Below are 18,714 nucleotides of genomic sequence, written 5' to 3' on the forward strand. Positions count from 1 at the left end.
TGAAAGACAGTATTCAGAGTAGGTATCAATGGTTCACTGTCAAACTTGGAGGATATATCTAGTGGGGCAATAGAGGGGTCAGTCCTAGGTCCAGTACTATTCAATATTTTATTGATGACTTGGATAATGGAGTGGAGAACATGCTTATACAATTTGCAGATGGCAAAGCTCTTTGGAAGACAGGGTTAGAATTCAAAATAACCTGGACAAATTGGAGAATTGGTCTGAAGTCAGCAAGATGAAATTCAATAAAGCCGAGTGAAAAGTACTTCACTAAAGGAAAGAAAAATCAGATGTACAAATACAAAATGGGGAATAATTGGTTAGGTGGTGTACTGCTGAAAAGGATCTGGGGGTTATAGTGATTCACAAATTGAATGAGAATCAGCTTTGTGATGCAGTTTCAAAAAAGACTACTATTCTGGTGTGTATTAACAGCATGTTGTACATAAGACAAAGGAGATAACATCTTGCTCTATTCAGCCCTGGTGAGGCCTTTGCAGAAGCACTGTGTTCTATTATGGGTGTCAAATTTTAGGAGAAATTGGACAGAGTCCAGAGGATATAAAAAAGGGTTTAGAAAACTTGACCTATAAGGAAAGGTTAAAAAAACTGGGCATGTTTAGTCTTAAAAAGAGAAGACTGAGGCATGAACATGGTAGTCTTCACATATGTTCAGGGCTATTATAGAGTGTCCAGGGATCAATTGTTCTCTGTGCCCATTGAAGGTAGGACAATATTAATGGGCTTAGTCTGCAATAAGAGATTTAGGTTAGATATTAGGAAAAAAAATTCCAACTATAAGGGTAGTTAAATTCTAGAATGGACTTTCAAGGGAGGTTGTGGAATCCCCATCACTGGAGGTTTTTAAGAACAGGTTGGTTCTTTCAGGGGTGTTCTATGTTTATTTGGTCCTGCCTCAATGTAGGGGGCTGGATATGATGACTTCTCAAGGGCTCTTCCAGCCCGACATTTCTATGATTACACTTCATCTGATATTTACAAGAGTACTAGGATCCTAAGGTTGACATTAAATGATATTAAACAATACTTTTCTGAAGCTATATAAATGCTTCCATTAGTAAAAGTACTTTCTACATCAGCAACTGAAGAATTATGCAAAAAAACTCATAAAGGTTAATTATGTGAGGGTAAAAAAATGTCACTGATTTCTAGTGCCTCTTTTAAATAAAGTGTTGAGATTATTAGTCTCATCAGACTTGTACATTAGTAGCAAGAATGTCTATTGTTTTGAAGGATAGTGGCATCTAAGACTAATTAAATGCCTCATATTAACTTTAAGCAACCTGAGCAATTACTCATGTGATACAAAGTCAAAAACACTACCTCTTAAATACAGTTCCAATTATACCTGTCATTTATTTATACAACTCAGCTTACTATTTTATTAGGGAGATTAAACTGATGCACAAATACAAAGAATACCTGTGCTTCTAGAGAAAATGAATATAAGAAAACCCTGCATCTTGAGGAGTTTATTGTAATCAGTATATACATTGTGTTATATTTGATGAGTTATCCTTGCCTAACTTTAGTCCACACTTATTTTCATGCTTGTCACCCATTCTATGGTCTGCAAATGATCTAAACTGACTTATTTTCCTACATACAGTGCATAGCAATCTCTTTGTTTCTTCTCTTGAGCTAATGATTTGATCTCAGATGAGATTTTATGAAGATAAGTTTGTCCTCCGTAGAAATGCTTTCAATTACCTTCTTGTTACCATAAATGCTTTAATTTGCTGCTAGGATATAGCTCTTGTTTCCTTTTTGAGAAACTTCCCCATAGTATTAGCTTCTTGAGTATATCTTTGGTGGTTTGTGTGTGGAAGTCTGTTTTCAAATCAAAACCTTCGGAGGAAATAAATTCCTCATAACTTAAAATAAAACTTGGGATTCCTAGAATTTCAAAGTTGACTTGCTTTAAAAAAAAAAGTGTATCAAAAACCTCTCTACTCCCTCTGTAAAAAAATATTTGTCAACAGGGTTCTGTATATTCGATAAATTTCAAGATGTACACGTTCATTTATGGAGGACCAACAATGGGGTAGGAGGAAAGTGGGTCCTGCTAGTGAAGGCAGGGTGCTGGACTCAATGACCTTTCAGGGTCCCTTCCAGCTCTATGAGATAGAGCTATCTTCATATATTTATTATTTATATTTTATAAAGATAGATGCATGGCAGATATGTTTAGATGAACTGAATTCAAATGAAATTCTATGTGTATTAAAAATGTTCTGTACATCAATAAAAGGAAATATTGTCAATTACAATGTGACTCTTCTGAATAACATTTTTGTTTACTTTACTTGCCATTCTACCATTTAAAAATCATCATGAAAGACTTTTCCCCGGAAATCTTTCAGTGAATATCTATAGGTGTATATTGTAGCCTCTTGCATTAAGGATATGCTTTAGTTTTTCTAATGCAGAATAGGATACATGTTTTTGCCAGATTGAAAAGATGGTTATTTAATTAAATAAGACAAACCATTGTTGTTTTATATTTTAGCTATTTTAATTCAGCAGAACTGTGCTCACAATAAATTGCCTTTCAAATCTTTATCAGATTATCCAGTCACAGCTATATATAGAATCCCGTGCCTAGTAAATATTTGCAATACATTCTATTCTCTGCTTTGGTGATTAACAATCCATAAAGAGATTTTAAGCAAAGCTATCAGTTTAATCTAGCAAGGCTTTACATCTAGCATGTCAGACTGAATCAGACATTTATAGTAGTGAGGCAATGATGCAGCCACAATTTCTGAACGAAGACAGTGAATTTTTAAAAACCCATGGGAGTTACAGCCCCATTTACTCCATCTGTGATACACTATGGGCGGGGGGAGGGAAGAACAGAGGCAAGGGTTTTGTGTGAATTCATCCACAGAATATAATGTCCTGGCAAGCTCCAAAGATTCACCCAGAGACTACAATAGTTAGTAGACATTTGGGGACATATGTAGTCTTTGGCATAATTTATTTTGAATGCTCAGAGAAAAAACCTGCATTTACTCTGACAATGCCCACATATTGTTTCTGAGTAGTACAGACATTCTATATAACGATCTGCATATTCTGAAGGCCAATAAATCATCATTTGCACAGCAGCTGGTTGCATACTGCAGCCACAAGCCCGATATACCCTAATAAGTAGATCTACTACAGACTGCTTCTGCTTATGGTTAGGTCCTGATCTTAGATCCCCATAGTTGTCAAGAGCCAGTTTGACTCAAGGTATAGATTAGAGTAGCCTCATGACTGCTCTAACTTTCACCATTTGGTACTGCCCCTCACTGGGACATGGTGTCAACAAAGGATAGAATATGCAGTCTGGCTGCATCTTCTCCCCTGAGACATGTCTCAAAACACACACCCTACATCTGGCGGTAGAAGGTGTCAGGAGGAGCTGATGGGACACCAGCTATGCCGACCAGAGATTCCCTGATGTCGGGGGAATCCTCAGTGGCTAAATTAGGGCACCAGTTTACCTCTTCTTTACCAGAATGATAAAAAGGGGCCATTAGTCAGGCCAGTGATCTGGCCCTTATCTCCTATGAAAACCTCAGAAACTCATGGCCATGCACAAAATGTATGTGTAACTGCTTGGCTAATTTGTGTGTGTACAACCACCATGTTTGAGTATGCAAATTTGGAAATTGTGCATGCAAGTGTCCAGTTAGATGCTGAATTCCATGGCTCCAAGAGTTTTCAGTCTCAGGCCCTCAACAAGAACCTACAACAAACATAAAAACATGCCAATTCATTAAATAGAATTAGTGTCACATAACTTCTTCCTTTGGACTTTCAAGTGACAAACTAAAACTGCAAAAAATTCATAACAAAACAAGAAGATATACAAAATTAACTAGTCTTAATTCCAAGCTGAAACTAGAATTTGGTTCCCCAAGGTTCATGATGTTCATGAATCGAGGACAAGTTTCGAGTCAATTTTGGCTGATAGTTTTGTTTGTGTGGGATGTTATTTCTTAAATAGAAGCCACCTGAAACTTAATCTAATTTCACATAGCTCAACAGAGATCATTTTGATACAACTTTAGGATTCAACTTGTATCAAGAATATGAAGTTTCTCCAACCTACAAGGAGAGTTAAAGAAAATCTGAGCAACCTTGGGTTTTTTTTTTTAATTTTAGATAGAATAGACAAAATAAAGGGGGTGGTAACTTTTCAGTTATTCTGTTAAGGTAGAGACATTTATACGATGCTTCTAGTTTACAATTATTATATAAGCCAAATTTATTGAGAGGTTAAAAGACTGCAAAGTCGTCCCAGGACCAAAACTTTTTGAAGCTCATGGAGAAACTGACTTGGATATACACCATAGGTCAAAAACATGGGTTTTCTTTCTGAAATCAAGCTGTCAAAAAACTGACTTGAAGCTGAAAATTGTACTTACAAAATCAGTAGGTAAATCTCTCAGCCTTTCTTGTGGGAGTTCTGCGATATCCACTGGTTCCAACAATGATTATATCATGATGTAAATGTTGTCCAGATGGTGAAATATGGAATTTTTTTGTGACTTTCGCAAGAAGTCATCAGCATACTGTTGTCTAATACCATGTTTTGGTCCTGTAGCTTCTTTTCATGACCCAGATTACAAGGACATTTACTCAAGGTTCTTATGTATGTAACCTCTTTGGGGTTTAGAGAGCATGGCCCCTTTAAAAGTTTTTCCTGAGGGGTGAGGGGGAGAGCGAGAAAAAAGGAGGGAAACTCCAGGGGGCGGATCTGGAGCTCCAGGGAGGGAGAGAGGCAGCTGGCAGGCCCTGGAGAAGTGAAGCAGGGAGAACTTGCCTGAGGCCTGGGAAGGACAGGCCCGATCGGGGACAGCCCAGGACAGGAGCCAGGAGCAGCACTGTGCCAGGGAGGAATCACCCGAGCAGGACAGGCCGGAGCTGGACCCAGTATCACGGCTGCCCAGAGCTGCACGGGGCTGTGAGTACTGGGGCTTATGACTTTGCATTGGGAACAAGGAGGGAGGCTGTAGCTAGTTAAGTGGGGAGGTGGTCACTCTGGGTGGCTTTGCAGAGAGCGGCAGAAGGGCACCGGAGGGGTTTGCTGGGGAGAGTTCACTGGCGCCGAACACGACCAGGAGCACCCAAGATACACCACCAGACTGAAACTTTGCTCAGGCCTCCTGAACTCTTGTGTGCAGACACTTTGCTCGGTGTCTGCCCTTCCAGACTGTGCTACCATTGGGCCTGTGGGGCCTTGGCTTGGGTGCAGCCCTGTTCTACTGCTCCCTCTATATTTCCCCTTATTTTATTTCTCCTCTTATCCCTCTGTAAATAAATATCTCCCTTTGTTATATCCACTGTACTTTTCCTGTGAGTGTGTGTGTTCACTCGGGGGGGTTTGGAACAGGTACCCCTGGAATGGAAGGGATTTCTCCTGCTGCATTCCTGCACATGCCTTCTCTTGGCCAGAGCTGCCTGCAGAGCAGACTCCATCTTGGCCACGAGGGCACTAAAGTTACATGTAATCAGCACAGCTTCAGCAGATAGAAGGCAGAAAAGTCAATGCTACTTACGAATTATAACAACATCGGGGCATAAGTATTCTCCCAACCTTGCCTTTCAAATCTCACTTTAAAGTGCAGCTTACTCACCAACATCACTTCCTCAGAGGGAGTGTGATGGGGGACACTCACACCTCCTACTGGTTGGGTGTGAACCCTAACATGCTGGCTCTCTGCTCCTGGCACCCCATCAGCTGTTACCCTCATCAGGTGGGTCTTCAGTGACAGCCTCCTTCAGATAGTGTCAATATGCATGAACAAACCCCTTCCAGGATAAAAGGTCCAACAGGGCCTGTCCCTGTGCCCTTCTTAAAGTCCTTAGCTCTGTCTCTGGAGTCAGTCCTCAGCCCCTTCTGGTATAGCTTTAAGTCCATGCCTGTCCTAGTATAGAGAAGTGCCCCCAGGGTTTTCTCCCTGGAGACTCTTTACCTTATCAGTTCTTATTGCTCCAGCTTTCCAGCCAGGTCACTCCTTCAAGTTCAATCCCCTTCCAGGGGAACAAAGTCGAACAATTAGTTGGCCTTCTGCAGGGTCTTCAGCCCCATCCTTGAGCTCTTTAGAAATCCAAGCATAGGGCTGGAATTTAAACAAAACTTGTTCCATTTTCGGAGCTTTGGCACTTTGCCAATGGGAGGGGAGACCAGGGCCCACCCATGAATCTGGGTCCCAACCCAGGGATCCCATAAATAGCAGCCATGTGCTGCTTCCATAACTTGATTGCTCCTGTATTCCATGGGCTGCTTCACTCTGTCCCATCACCTTCATCCTTAGGGTTATCATCCTTGGGTTCTCTGTCTGTTTCCTGTTTGAGCAGGGTCTCTGCCCAGCCTCCTCACCTGGAGAGAGTTTCACAGCAGTCCAGTCCTTCACTTTTCTAGTCCCAGCCAGCAATTGGCCCGCTCATCCCCTACAACTCCTTTTATCTGAGCCTGCTGTGCTCTGATTGGCTGCTTCTCTGCAGCCTTTCTAGGCAAGCCTTGAGGACCCAGCTTCACTGGTCCTTTTCTGGGGTAGGGTGTGGTAGGACCACAAGAACTCCAGCAGGTGGCCTCAAAGGGCCTAGTACACCCCGTCACGGGTGGGGGGGGAAATCTGCCAACTTTGAGCTTTTTTTTTAAATGAACTTTTATGTTATTTTTCAAAATGTAGGGGTCCTCAACTCACCACGCCCTCTTCTTTCCATTTTTCAGGCAGAAGTCTTGCTTCCCACTCCAGTAGGGTCATATGTCAGAAGCAGAAAAAGTAGAGCTAGCCACAACAGCAACATTGCAGCAGCAAAGACTGCCTGCAGAGAAGAGGCTGCTGCTCATTCAAGTCATAGCAAGAATCCCCAGAAGATTACAGAAAAAAGGAAAGAGGAATAGTTACCAGCTGAGGAAAAGCACCACCCCAACAGTGGAAAGGAAAACTTTGAGGGCTGTTCTCTCCCCAATCCCATGACAAAACAGCAGAAAATTAAGGAAGTATAACTTGTATCTAATGTTCAGGTTTCTGAGTACGGGGGATGTTATGTTCACAACATACAGTGAAACTAGAGAAAATTGGAAAAATTAGAGAAATTAGAAAAATAATTCTAGGAGGCTAGATGTAACATTATTTTATTTCCTAAAGTCCAGAAGCCTAAATGCACAACAACCACCACCACCTTGTTCTAGGCTGGATCTTTGTAGACTGACTGTAGAAGATCCAGGCAATATGCTTCCCAACATAGCCTGTTCATCTGCAATCAGGACCAGTAAACCCCTTAAAGTGATAGCTTGTCTTTTTAATATAGTTTTCAATACACTACATGGGAATTAAGAAACACAGTAAAAGAACTAAAAAAGAACCACCAGGACTTAACAACCATGTAAAAGAAGCAGTGAGAGATATTTAAAAAGGGCTCTAGAGGTGATCCCAACAATTACAGACCGGTAAGTCTAACATCACTACCGGGCCAATTAGTTGAAACAATAGTAAAGAATAAAATTGTCAGACACATAGAAGAACATAAATTGTTGGGCAAAAGTCAACATGGTTTCTGTAAAGGGAAATCGTGTCTTACAAATCTATCAGAATTCTTTGAAGGGGTCAAAGAAACATATGGACAAGGGGGATCCAATGAACATAGTATACTTAGATTTCCAGAAAGCCTTTGACAAGGTCCCTCACCAAAGGCTCTTACATAAATTGTCATGGGATAAAAGGGAAGGTCCTTTCATGGACTGAGAACTGGTTAAAGGACAGGGAACAAAGGGTAGGAATAAATGGTAAATTCTCAGAATGGAGAGGGGTAGCTAGTGGTGTTCCCCAAGGGTCAGTCCTAGGACCAATCCTATTCAACTTATTCATAAATGATCTGGAGAAAGGGGTAAATAGTGAGGTGGCAAAGTTTGCAGATGATACTAAACGGCTCAAGATAGTTAAGACCAAAGCAGACTGTCAAGAACTTCAAAAAGATCTCACAAAACTAAGTGACTGGGCAACAAAATGGCAAATGAAATTTAATGTGGATAAATGTAAAGTAATGCACATTGGAAAAAATAACCCCAACTATACATACAATATGATGGGGACTAATTTAGCTACAATAAATCAGGAAAAAGATCTTGGAGTCATTGTGAATAGTTCTCTGAAGACATCCACGCAGTGTGCGGAGGCAGTCAAAAAAGCAACCAGGATGTTCAGAATCATTAAAAAGGGGATAGAGAATAAGACTGAGAATATATTATTGTCCTTATATAAATTGATGGTATGCCCACATCTTGAATACTGCATACAGATGTGGTCTCCTCATCTCAAAAAAGATATACTGGCACTAGAAAAGGTTCCGAGAAGGGCAACTAAAATGATTAGGGGGTCGGAACAGGTTCATATGAGGAGAGATTAAAGAGGCTAGAACTTTTCAGCTTGGAAAAGAGGATACTAAGGTGGGATATGATAGAGGTATATAAAATCATGAGTGATGTGGAGAAAGTAGATAAGGAAAAGTTATTTACTTATTCCCATAATACAGGAATTAGGGATCACCAAATGAAATTAATGGGCAGCAGGTTTAAAACAAATAAAAGGAAGTTCCTCACACAGTGCACAGTCAACTTGTGGAACTCCTTGCCTGAGGAGGTTGTGAAGGTTAGGATATAACAGTGTTTAAAAGAACTGGATAAATTCATGGAGGTTAAGTCCATTAATGGCTATTAGCCAGGATGGGTAAGGAATGGTGTCCCTAGCCTCTGTTTGTCAGAAGGTGGGGATGGATGGCGGGAGAGATCATTTGATCATTACCTGTCAGGTTCACTTCCTCTGGAGCAACTGGCATTGGCCACTGTCAGTAGACAGAATACTGGGCTAGATGGACCTTTGGTCTGACCCAGTACGACCGTTCTTATGTGAATGACAGAATAATTGACATCTCAAGAAATTATGGTACAAAATGAAATTATATAATAAAAGTTAGCAAAAATGCACAAAACTCAAATTCTACACCAAAGGCAATATCACGTGTACAAATAAATTGTTTTCTTTGGCTTGATAAGAAAAAAAGATCCTGATCATACTAATCAGTCCAAAGCTCTACCTTCTATTCACTTCTGTTCATATATACAAACATTTAAGAAAACACCTTGACATAAGTGATCTGTAAAACACAAACAAATGATTTTGTCAGTGCTCCAACCAGTTCACAGCCCTAGAAAGTGATGCTGCTGAATGCAACAGTGTTCATAATGAAGAAATTAACTGCTACAGAAGCCCTGGAAGAGCTTCAAACAGTGGTGTAATGGTGTAAAATCCATATTCCTCAAATGAGAAGTGAGTAGACTGTTTACCCACATTCAATCTTGACTACAGTACTTGCTTCAAATCAACATTCTGTGATGACCATATCCACCTTAGGCTTTACTTCATGTAAGAATTAAATAAGACGATCGAACTACAACCAAAGCTACAACTAAGTACTATCAAAGCAATACAATTACAGAAGAGAGTGAAGGTCAAGAATAAGTGAAGAATAAGTGAGACAACATGGTCATTCGGAAAGAAAATTCTCCAATTACATGAGAGAGAGAGAGAGGATGGATGTTTAATCTGATGTATAGACCTTAACTTTTCCATGTCTGAGTTTCCCCTACATTTGTAAAATAGGAATAAATAATCAGTTTATATTGAGAGGTTCACATCATGTTTATCATCATTACATTGAAAGTGCTATATAACAGCAAATGTGTTATTTTCAGTCAGTGAAACCATTTCATCTTAAAAATGCAAGTGGCAGACAGGAGTGCCAAAGTCAATCACTAAAGAACAAGTACAGAAATATCAGATATATCAGAAATGTCCGATCAACATGAAAAGTGAGTTGAGAAGTAGAATTTTCAAACACTGCTAAGCCATTAAGATGCACAATGCCTGAGGGCAATTATAACTTGCTCTTCCCTTCACTGTATTGATGTGCAGCTACCCTCAGTCCAAACAATGACACAGAGAAAAAATGTCTGTAGCCATGGAGTGTGAGGTAGTGCCTACTGTGTTTATGGTCACTTGAAGCAGTGTTTGGGCAGTAAAGTGCCTTCAGAGACTCTGGCCGGGAGTCCTTTGCAGCACTGTGGCACTGATGGCACAGAAACTGGAGGTAAGTTTCCTGCTGCCAGTAGCAGTGTAACTGCACCTAACAGTGCTAGAGACAAAGATGTTTCTGGTAACGCTGAAGACAATGGTCTCAATGGCCCTGTAGAGCCAGACTTGATGGTACCATCTCAGACCATGTTGGTGGTTATTAGAGTAAGCACAGGACAACTTCTTTGAAGCTTTCCTGTGGGATGAAGAGTGAGATTTCACCTGCCTCTCAGACTCAGAAGAAGATTTAGAATGTTTCAAGGTCTCAGAGAAGAAGAGCAGCAGGTTTAGCGGGATTTGTGCTTAGAAGCGAGGCAGCCAGAGGGGTGCTCCTTGTGCTTGAGTTATCCATCCTCTCACAATCAGGGTCAGAGCTCTGAAGAGGGGCTTGCTGCTTCTCCTGAACTCTGAAGCAGAAATTCATCTGTTACTTCATCCTCATCACATGGGACATTTGTCCCTCACATGCCCCTAGCCTAGATAAATTAGGCAACTTTGGTGCCTATCTGCAACAGGGATTATGGCCCTGCACATGGTACATTGTTTGAATCATGGTGAACTTTTGTACTAAATCCATAAATAAAAAGACTAATTATCTAAACTAAACTATACTAACTAGAACTAGAGCTAAGTACAAGCAAAGAAATCTCTTTCTAGAGGACGGCTAGCAAAAACTGGAGAGCAATAGGGAGCTCCAACTCTCCCCATGAATGGTAAGAAAGAACAGACACGGAGGTGACAGTCACATTTGAAAGTTGTTATGTCCCCTCTCAGTCTTCTCTTTTCCAGACTAAACAAACACAAGTTTTTCAAACTTCCCTCACAGGTCATGTTTTCTAGACCTTTAATCATTTTTGTTGTTCTTCTCTGGACTTTCTTCAATTTGTCCACATCTTTCCTGAAATGTGGTGCACAGAACTGGACACAATACCCCAGTGGAGGCATAATCAGCGTAGAGTAGAGTGGAAGAATTACTTCTCATGTCTTGCTTACAACACACCTACTAATACATCCCAGAATTATGTTTGCTTTTTTTGCAGCAGTACTCCTTCCTAGGCAGTCATTTCCCATTTTGTATGTGTGCAGCTGATAGTTCCTTCCTAAATCAAGTGCTTTGCATTTGTCTTATTGAATTTCATCCTATTTACTTCAGACCGCATCTCCAGTTTGTCCAGATCATTTTGAATTATAATCCTATCCTCCAAACCACTTGCAACCCCTCCCAGCTTGGTATCATCTACAAACTTTATAAGTGTACTCTGTATGCCATTATCTAAATAATTGATGAAGATATTGAACAGAACCAGACCCAGAACTGATCCCTGTGGGACCCCACTCATTATGCCCTTCCAGCATGACTATGAACCACTGATAACTACTCTCTGGGAATGGTTTTCCAACCAATTTTATACCTACCTTATAGTAGCACCCTTTAGGTTGCATTTCCCTAATTTGTTTATGAGAAGGTCATGTGAGACATACCACATCTACCACTTCCCTCCATCCACAAGGCTTGTTACCCTGTTAAAGAAAGCTATCAGGGTTGGTTTCACATGATTTGTTCTTGACAAATCCATGCTGACTGTTACTTATCTTATTATCTTCCAGATATTTGCAAATTGATTGCTTAATTATTTTCTCCATTATCTTTCTAGGTTAACTATCTTTCCAAAAGTTATAGGTTACTGTGACATTTTAAAGACTTTTATCCACTTTCCCAGAGTTAGCATCACAATTACAGTAAACCTGTCTAGAAATTTACAGTAAACAAACATCTGGAAATTTAAGAGCAACATTTGAATACTGAGATCAGAATAATTAACAACCCATAAAGTTAAGACAATCATACTAAATTGAGCATTTAATTTCAAGAAATGGTCTTGAAATAAACAAAGAAAATGCCTCTATTCTGGTCGACTTCAAACCGAATTTAAATTTTATGAAGCGTGGATTAAATGCCATGAATAAAGCAGAACTCCTATTGATTCCTATGGGGGGGAGGTATCCTTCAAAATTCATAGCATGATAAAACAACAAGTTTTATTACAAATCATATGATCTGTTCAGAACTATATAGAGATTCACATCTTTACATTTGTCACCTGTTACAAGACACAAGAAACAAAGCAAGTTCAACAGCTAAAACATTTAAAAAATGCACCAAGCTTTGTGTTTTTAGACATAATGTTCTGTACATACTCCTCCCTCCTCTACACAGCTCCTCCTGAAGTCCTATTTCCTCTCATTTGACCTGGAATGACTACGAGACCTGGAAAAGGAACAGGAAGGCTTGTGATTTCTCTCCCATGAAAGTGAGCTCTCTCTTCTTCTGTCTCTAGAAAGGGACCTGCTGTGGCTACAAGAAAAGCTTCTCCTTCGTGGTGATCTGCGGTGAGGAGGACAACTTCTGCAGTAATCATCTCGAGGATAGCATGATAGGGGTTCTATTAAAATATCCTTTACTTCTAAACAGAAATATTGAAAAATATTTGCAACCTTTACCCAATTATTACATCTTAGACCACAAAAAACCTAACTCTACAGTGTTGCAAGAGGTATTTTGCAAGTCCACAGAGGTAAAAATTAATAATTCAATTAGCATCAAATCATTTGGGATTCCAGTTCTTCTATTCCAATCACCAAATGAGCAGAAGACAATATAAACTAGTATCACTGAATTTTAAAAGTTGTTTGTTTTACCATCTGGTCTGGAAAATTTGCAATCACTGGTGTCTGGAAGAGATTAAAAAACAACTCCCATAAGTGGAATCCCAGTATATTCAGAGAGCTCAATAATTCACAGCACCAACCAGTCTGTCAATGTTATATCTTTTAGTTTTAATGAATAAACCATTACATTCTGTCAACTGATTCTGTCCTTTTTAAAAAACTTCATCTCTAATTACACACTTTACTTCTTAGCATTAAAAAAGGCCAGCATACACCAATCTGTATAGTTTGATGACTGCAAAAAAAAATTTCCTTTTAATTATCGAGACCTAACAGCAGAAAACCTTTTTAACACCAATTTTGAAATCTCTCTCAAATATAAGGTAATACATTAATTTTGTCACTGTTAGTCAAAATACTTTAAATAAATTATGAAAACCTACAGCTCATGTGATGCCACCAAAACTTGATACTTTTAAGTAGCTATCAAAATTCCATAATTGGTTGTCATTGGTACATATCACTAAAATCTCTACTACTACAATGCACCATGGACCCAGAGAATTAACTATCCAAGCTAACACAAGTTCATAGAATATGCTGGTTATTTCCTTGATAAAAATAAATTCCACAAATTTCAATGTTCTGTTTGTGTTTAATGTTTCTTGAGGAGGACAAGGGGAGAAGAAGAGAAATGAAGAATGGCCATAAAAATATGTAATGTCTTGAATTACTATCAAGGAACTTTAACAACAAATGCAAACAGGAATAATATATTCCAGCTATACCAGCTGATGTTACAGCTAGTCATTTAGCAATAACAAATATTCATAGTGCTTTTAAAACTGTTTTTCTAAAGATAAGTATTTAAACCCCTACCTTGAATACATACTGAAGCTTAATACATATAGTGAAAGTTCAGATGAAGTAGTCAGCATCCTTAAAATGAGATTGTCTAAATAAGCAGGCCACAATATGCTTGTCAGAAAACTGTTTCTCCTCACCCACCTGCCATCAGTGGTTTGTGCTCAGTGTTGCTGTACATTATATGGGACTGCCAGGTCTACCAAAATTAAAACAAGTCTTCTGTTTAAAGCTTCACTTTTCTAAATTATTACAATCCTTACAGTTACTCAGATTGCCTTGAAATTTGTTATGGATCAAGGGGGCACTGCCTGGGTTTAGTGAGCAAAGTTTGAGGCCATTTGACGAAGAATTGCCATGAGATACAGCCCCCTAAAAAGAGTTTTTCTTAAAATTGATATTCTACCAAAGTATTTTTGCCTAGACCTAGGGATCAAATCATAGCTTTGATCCTGGCATAAGGGTTACATCAGAAAGAAGCATGGCACCCACTAGCAAAATCCAGCAAAAGAGTTTGCTTCTCCAGATAGGGTCACACTTAAGTCTCTCACACCTGAAATTGAACATGTGCAGCAAGCAAGAGAGCCAAAGAGAGTCGAAAACCAGCTTTGATTCACATGAACTGAGTGGCTCTGGATAACCATTGTGGCATCAAACCTGACCACAGGCACTGAGAGCTCAACTCCAATCCTAGGAAAAAATCTGAAAGAAGCATGTTGCTACAATCTGCTTCTGTCATAGTTTCACCCCCCCTCTGAACTTTAGGGTACAGATATGGGGACCTGCATGAGAACGCCTAAGCTTAATTACCAACTTATATCTGGTTGCTGCCACCACCCATATCATTTAAAACAGCTGTTTATGAGTCATTCGGGAAACTCTGAACTGCACATCTACATGACCATTAATTTCCAAGAACAATTCTCTCTTCAAAACACTAGGAAAATATACGGTAAAAACGTTTGTTAACTCAGAGTTAAGGTTCCCTGGTGGATCCCCATGCCCTTCCAGACAGTTAAGTGCAGCAAAATAAACTTGTGAAAGCTAGGAAGTACAGAGTTAAATTGAAGTACATGCCCATGAAACCTTAACTCTACCCTCTTTGAGCATTGCCCCAATATGACTCTGTAAATGTCCTCACACATTGCCTTTGCGTTGTATTTAACAGGAGCTACCTACACCTGCCCTACACTCAAATACTTAGCCTACACCACAGCAAGAACATATCTGGTAAATTTTACATCCCTTTTGCCCTTATGCACGTGATGTCATTTAACACTTTACTTTCACACAACCTTCATTAAACTCAGACCACACATCTCCCACCTCACTGGTGACAATCCCTGTGGCAAGAAGACCTCTGTGCCCCCTACTGACAGAGCCTACATGCAGTGCTGAAATGAGGAATTCTGGATGTACCTCTTTCCTGCAATCACACACACAGGGGCAGGAAGAGGGACACACATGGCTTGAGAAGTACAGTCACCACCAGATTACTTCATATCATGATACAGCTCTTCCAAGCTACTCCAACTAATCCCTCCACCATTCAATATAGCTACACCAACAGTGAACACAGGTGGAGTGCATGCAGATAATTCTCATTGACTATTGCCAACTCCAGGGAGGCAGAGTAAAAGATTGCATGGGCATGCATCTTAATTCTATTTCCTGATTTTCACAAGTTTGAGTTTTGCTGAACATGAGATTCCGGAAGGGCACAAGATGCCACCAGACAACGTTAATCTGTGTTAATGAAGTTATTTGCCATTTAATATGGCCTGGGGTCAATTCCCAAGCATTAGCCCTCGTCTCTTGGATTGGCAGTGGTTGGATGGACTGAATAAGTCTTCTCAGCTTCTGGCAGGACGAAATCGTTCATGCAAATTTCCATTCTATTGTGGTGTTCTCCCTTACACAGAGTGTTATGAAACAAAAGAAAAGGTACTCACATTCTACTCTGATCAGCAATCTGAAAATTGAAAGCTAAACAGCACTTTTCAGCATTCTGATTGTAGCATGACTTTTCCTTCAAGGAGAAAACATACCATGAAAAGATGTGAAGTGTATATATTTGTATGTCTTATACACAAAGCAGTGGTGATGCCCAGGGCCAAGGTTCCCTAATGCTTCCCACCATAAACCTATCTGGTTTTAGTTCTTTATATTTTTGACAAACTTCCTGTAGGACTGAAGTTTTCCACTCATTTTCAGGTTGGGATTTTTTTCAAAAATTTGAGCAAAAACAGTTAAATCATTTCCAAGACAAAGTAGATTTAGAAACGTTAAAAATGTATTATGACTTTAAAGAAACCAAAACAAACTGAAAAAGAATCCAGGTTTGAAGACACAAAGAAATGAAGACACTTAATATTTTAACCAGCTACTATATTGTAAAGGAAAAAAGAGGAAGTGTGTCCAAGAGGTTAACTAAATAAGAAATGTTTCAAGCACAAAAGGTCAGTGAAAGAAATGCTTAGGTCTATGACATACTAAAGGTAATTTACTAACAGAAGAGCAAGAGAATGTTAAAAAATAAATGAATTCTTAGCTTTAGAGTTCATAAAAGAAAACAGGAAACAGAAGCCAGAAACAACATATAATTTCCCAAGGGAGGAAGAAGAGAAGTACTAAAGGAAATCAGTATCACATGAAAACAAGTGATCAAAAGCCAGAATTGTCTGAAGACTGACAAAGACTGCATGGCTATGCAGGATCGAACTGAGACTTACAAAGACAATCTTTTTCAGAAGTGTGTCAAACTATGCAGGAAAGAATACAAGTGTCCTACAAATCAATCAAGGGTCTCATTTTGACACTTAAATTAGACATTACTATAAAAAAATAGTAATTTCTTAGGAAGATAGTAGAAGAATTGACAGAAGATGCTATAAAATATAATAAAACTTGTCAGTTGACAAGTTTTTAGTTGTGTAGTACCTGAGGTACAGAGTCATAAAAGGCTTGACCATGAGAAGATTTTTTAGCTTGTTTAGATATAACGTAAATTGTATAGGTGGTGCAAATAGCAATACTTATATTTAAGGATGACTATGGTACTTTCCATTGTAAAGACCACATTTTCTGTTGCTTATAACTTAGTCAGACTTTAGCCACTCAGGCTATAAGAGTTTCTGACTTCGTTCAGTATTCCTGAGAACAGTTCAGCAATTTCTGAGAAGAAAATTAAGAGTAACGTGTTGTTTTTTCCCATGTTAAAACATTCTGACAATTGTTTCATTGAAAAGATATAGAACCTACGTGCTTTGAAGCTGAGACTTGAAATTTGGCAGGGAACAAAGAGGTGGCAGAGGGGAAGTTGACTTAGTATCAGGAATATGCCTTTTTATGCCGCATGAAAATCTGAACTAATTTAGGCACACAAGTCTTTGAAAATCTCAGTTTGCATATACTGAAGTAGAGACTTGTTAGGGTTTGGTAACTAGATTTGTTTTGAAGATTCTATCTACACTGAGTATGGATCCATCCCCTCACAGGAGTGTTGTGAAAATAAAAACATCAAAGATTGTGAGCAATTCAGATAATAGTGTGGTAAATACTCTGACGTTGCAACCCATAATGCTTTATAGAAATATGCTTATGAGTGTAAATATGACATAACTGAAATATGTTTTATGCTAGATATGCCATGTAACATCTCTCTCCAAAGGTTATGATCTACTGGATATATTCATCCTATTTACATGCATGTATCATTTTTATATTCAAAGTTATGAATATTGGCTATGTACTTGTTTGATTTTAAGTAGCCTCAGTGAAGAAGTTGGTTAGTCTTTTCTCAAGAAGCTGTTCTACGTAAGTGCCCAGTCAAGAAACACTTAAGCAAACGATGAACTTTGAGAGATGCCATTCACATCTGAGCTTTCCTGGGAGTGTAGCTCAGCCTGTAAAGTTCTGAGTCATGCATGGACACATGACTTGCCCATGAGACTCCAAAACTCCATCTTGGAGCTGGATTCTGCATAGGATGAGGGGAAGGGGTTTCCAGCCTCAAGAGAGAGTCTATTTAAGCCCCTGGAAACCCCTCCATTTTGTCTTCAGCTGGCTCAAGAAATAGCCTCTCCACTCTCAAAGGATACCTGAAAGAAACTGGAACAAAGGACAGTAACCACAGGGGTGAGGGTGATTGCTGGACCAGACTAGAAGGAGGCTAGTCTGTAAAAGAAGCTTTCTGGAATATCTCTGAGGGTGAAATTTCATTTGTAATCACTTTCTTACTGTATTAGGCTTAGACTTGTGTGTTTTATTTTATTTTGCTTGGTAATTCACTTTGTCCTGTCTGTTATTACTTGGAATCACTCAAATCCTACTTTTTGTATTTAATAAAATCATGTTTTACTTATTAACTAACCAAGACTATGTATTAATACCTGGGCAGGGTGGGGGGCACGCAAACAGCTGTGCATATCTCCCTATAAAAGTGTTACAGAGGGCGAACAATTTATGAGTTTACCATAAAAGCTTTATACAGGGTAAAACTGATTCATTTGGGGTTTGGACCCCATTGGGAGTTGGGTACCTGAGTGTTGGAGGGAGGAACACTTCTTAAGCTGTTTTCAGTTAAGCCTGAAGCTTTTGGGGGGATGTAGTTCAGACTTGGGTCTCTGTTTGTTGCAGGCTAGTGTGACTGGCTCAAACCAGGCAGGGCACTGAAGTCCCAAGCTGGCAGGGAAAAAGGGCTCAGAGGTAGTCTCAGCACATCATGTGGCACCTCCAAAGGGGGTTTCTATGATCCAACCCGTCACAAATACCACAGATGGTTAGAGGGGAAAAAGGCTTACAAAGGGCAACCTTAATACTGGCATTTCCTAACTTTTGAGTGTTTGACTTGGCCATCATAATCATGTTCTTTAAATGTAGTTTTTATATTCATCCTCACACAAATGTTAAATTTTGTTACTTTAATTAATGTTAACTCAAAGTCGCTACACTATATTACCTACCAACAAACAGTACAAAGCAAGGAAAAAAACAGTTAAGTAACTCAGCAACACTCCACTCA

General features: G+C 39.3%; 1 protein-coding gene across 6 annotated transcripts in view; it reads right to left on the minus strand.

The window, feature by feature from the left end:
- Positions 1–18,714, minus strand: part of THSD7A (thrombospondin type 1 domain containing 7A) — a 586,917-nt gene that overhangs the window by 438,053 nt on the left and 130,150 nt on the right. The gene's annotated exons all lie outside the window — the stretch shown is intronic.

The sequence above is a fragment of the Gopherus evgoodei genome, chromosome 2 (genome assembly GCF_007399415.2).
Source record: "Gopherus evgoodei ecotype Sinaloan lineage chromosome 2, rGopEvg1_v1.p, whole genome shotgun sequence".
In the NCBI taxonomy this organism is placed as follows: domain Eukaryota; kingdom Metazoa; phylum Chordata; order Testudines; family Testudinidae; genus Gopherus; species Gopherus evgoodei.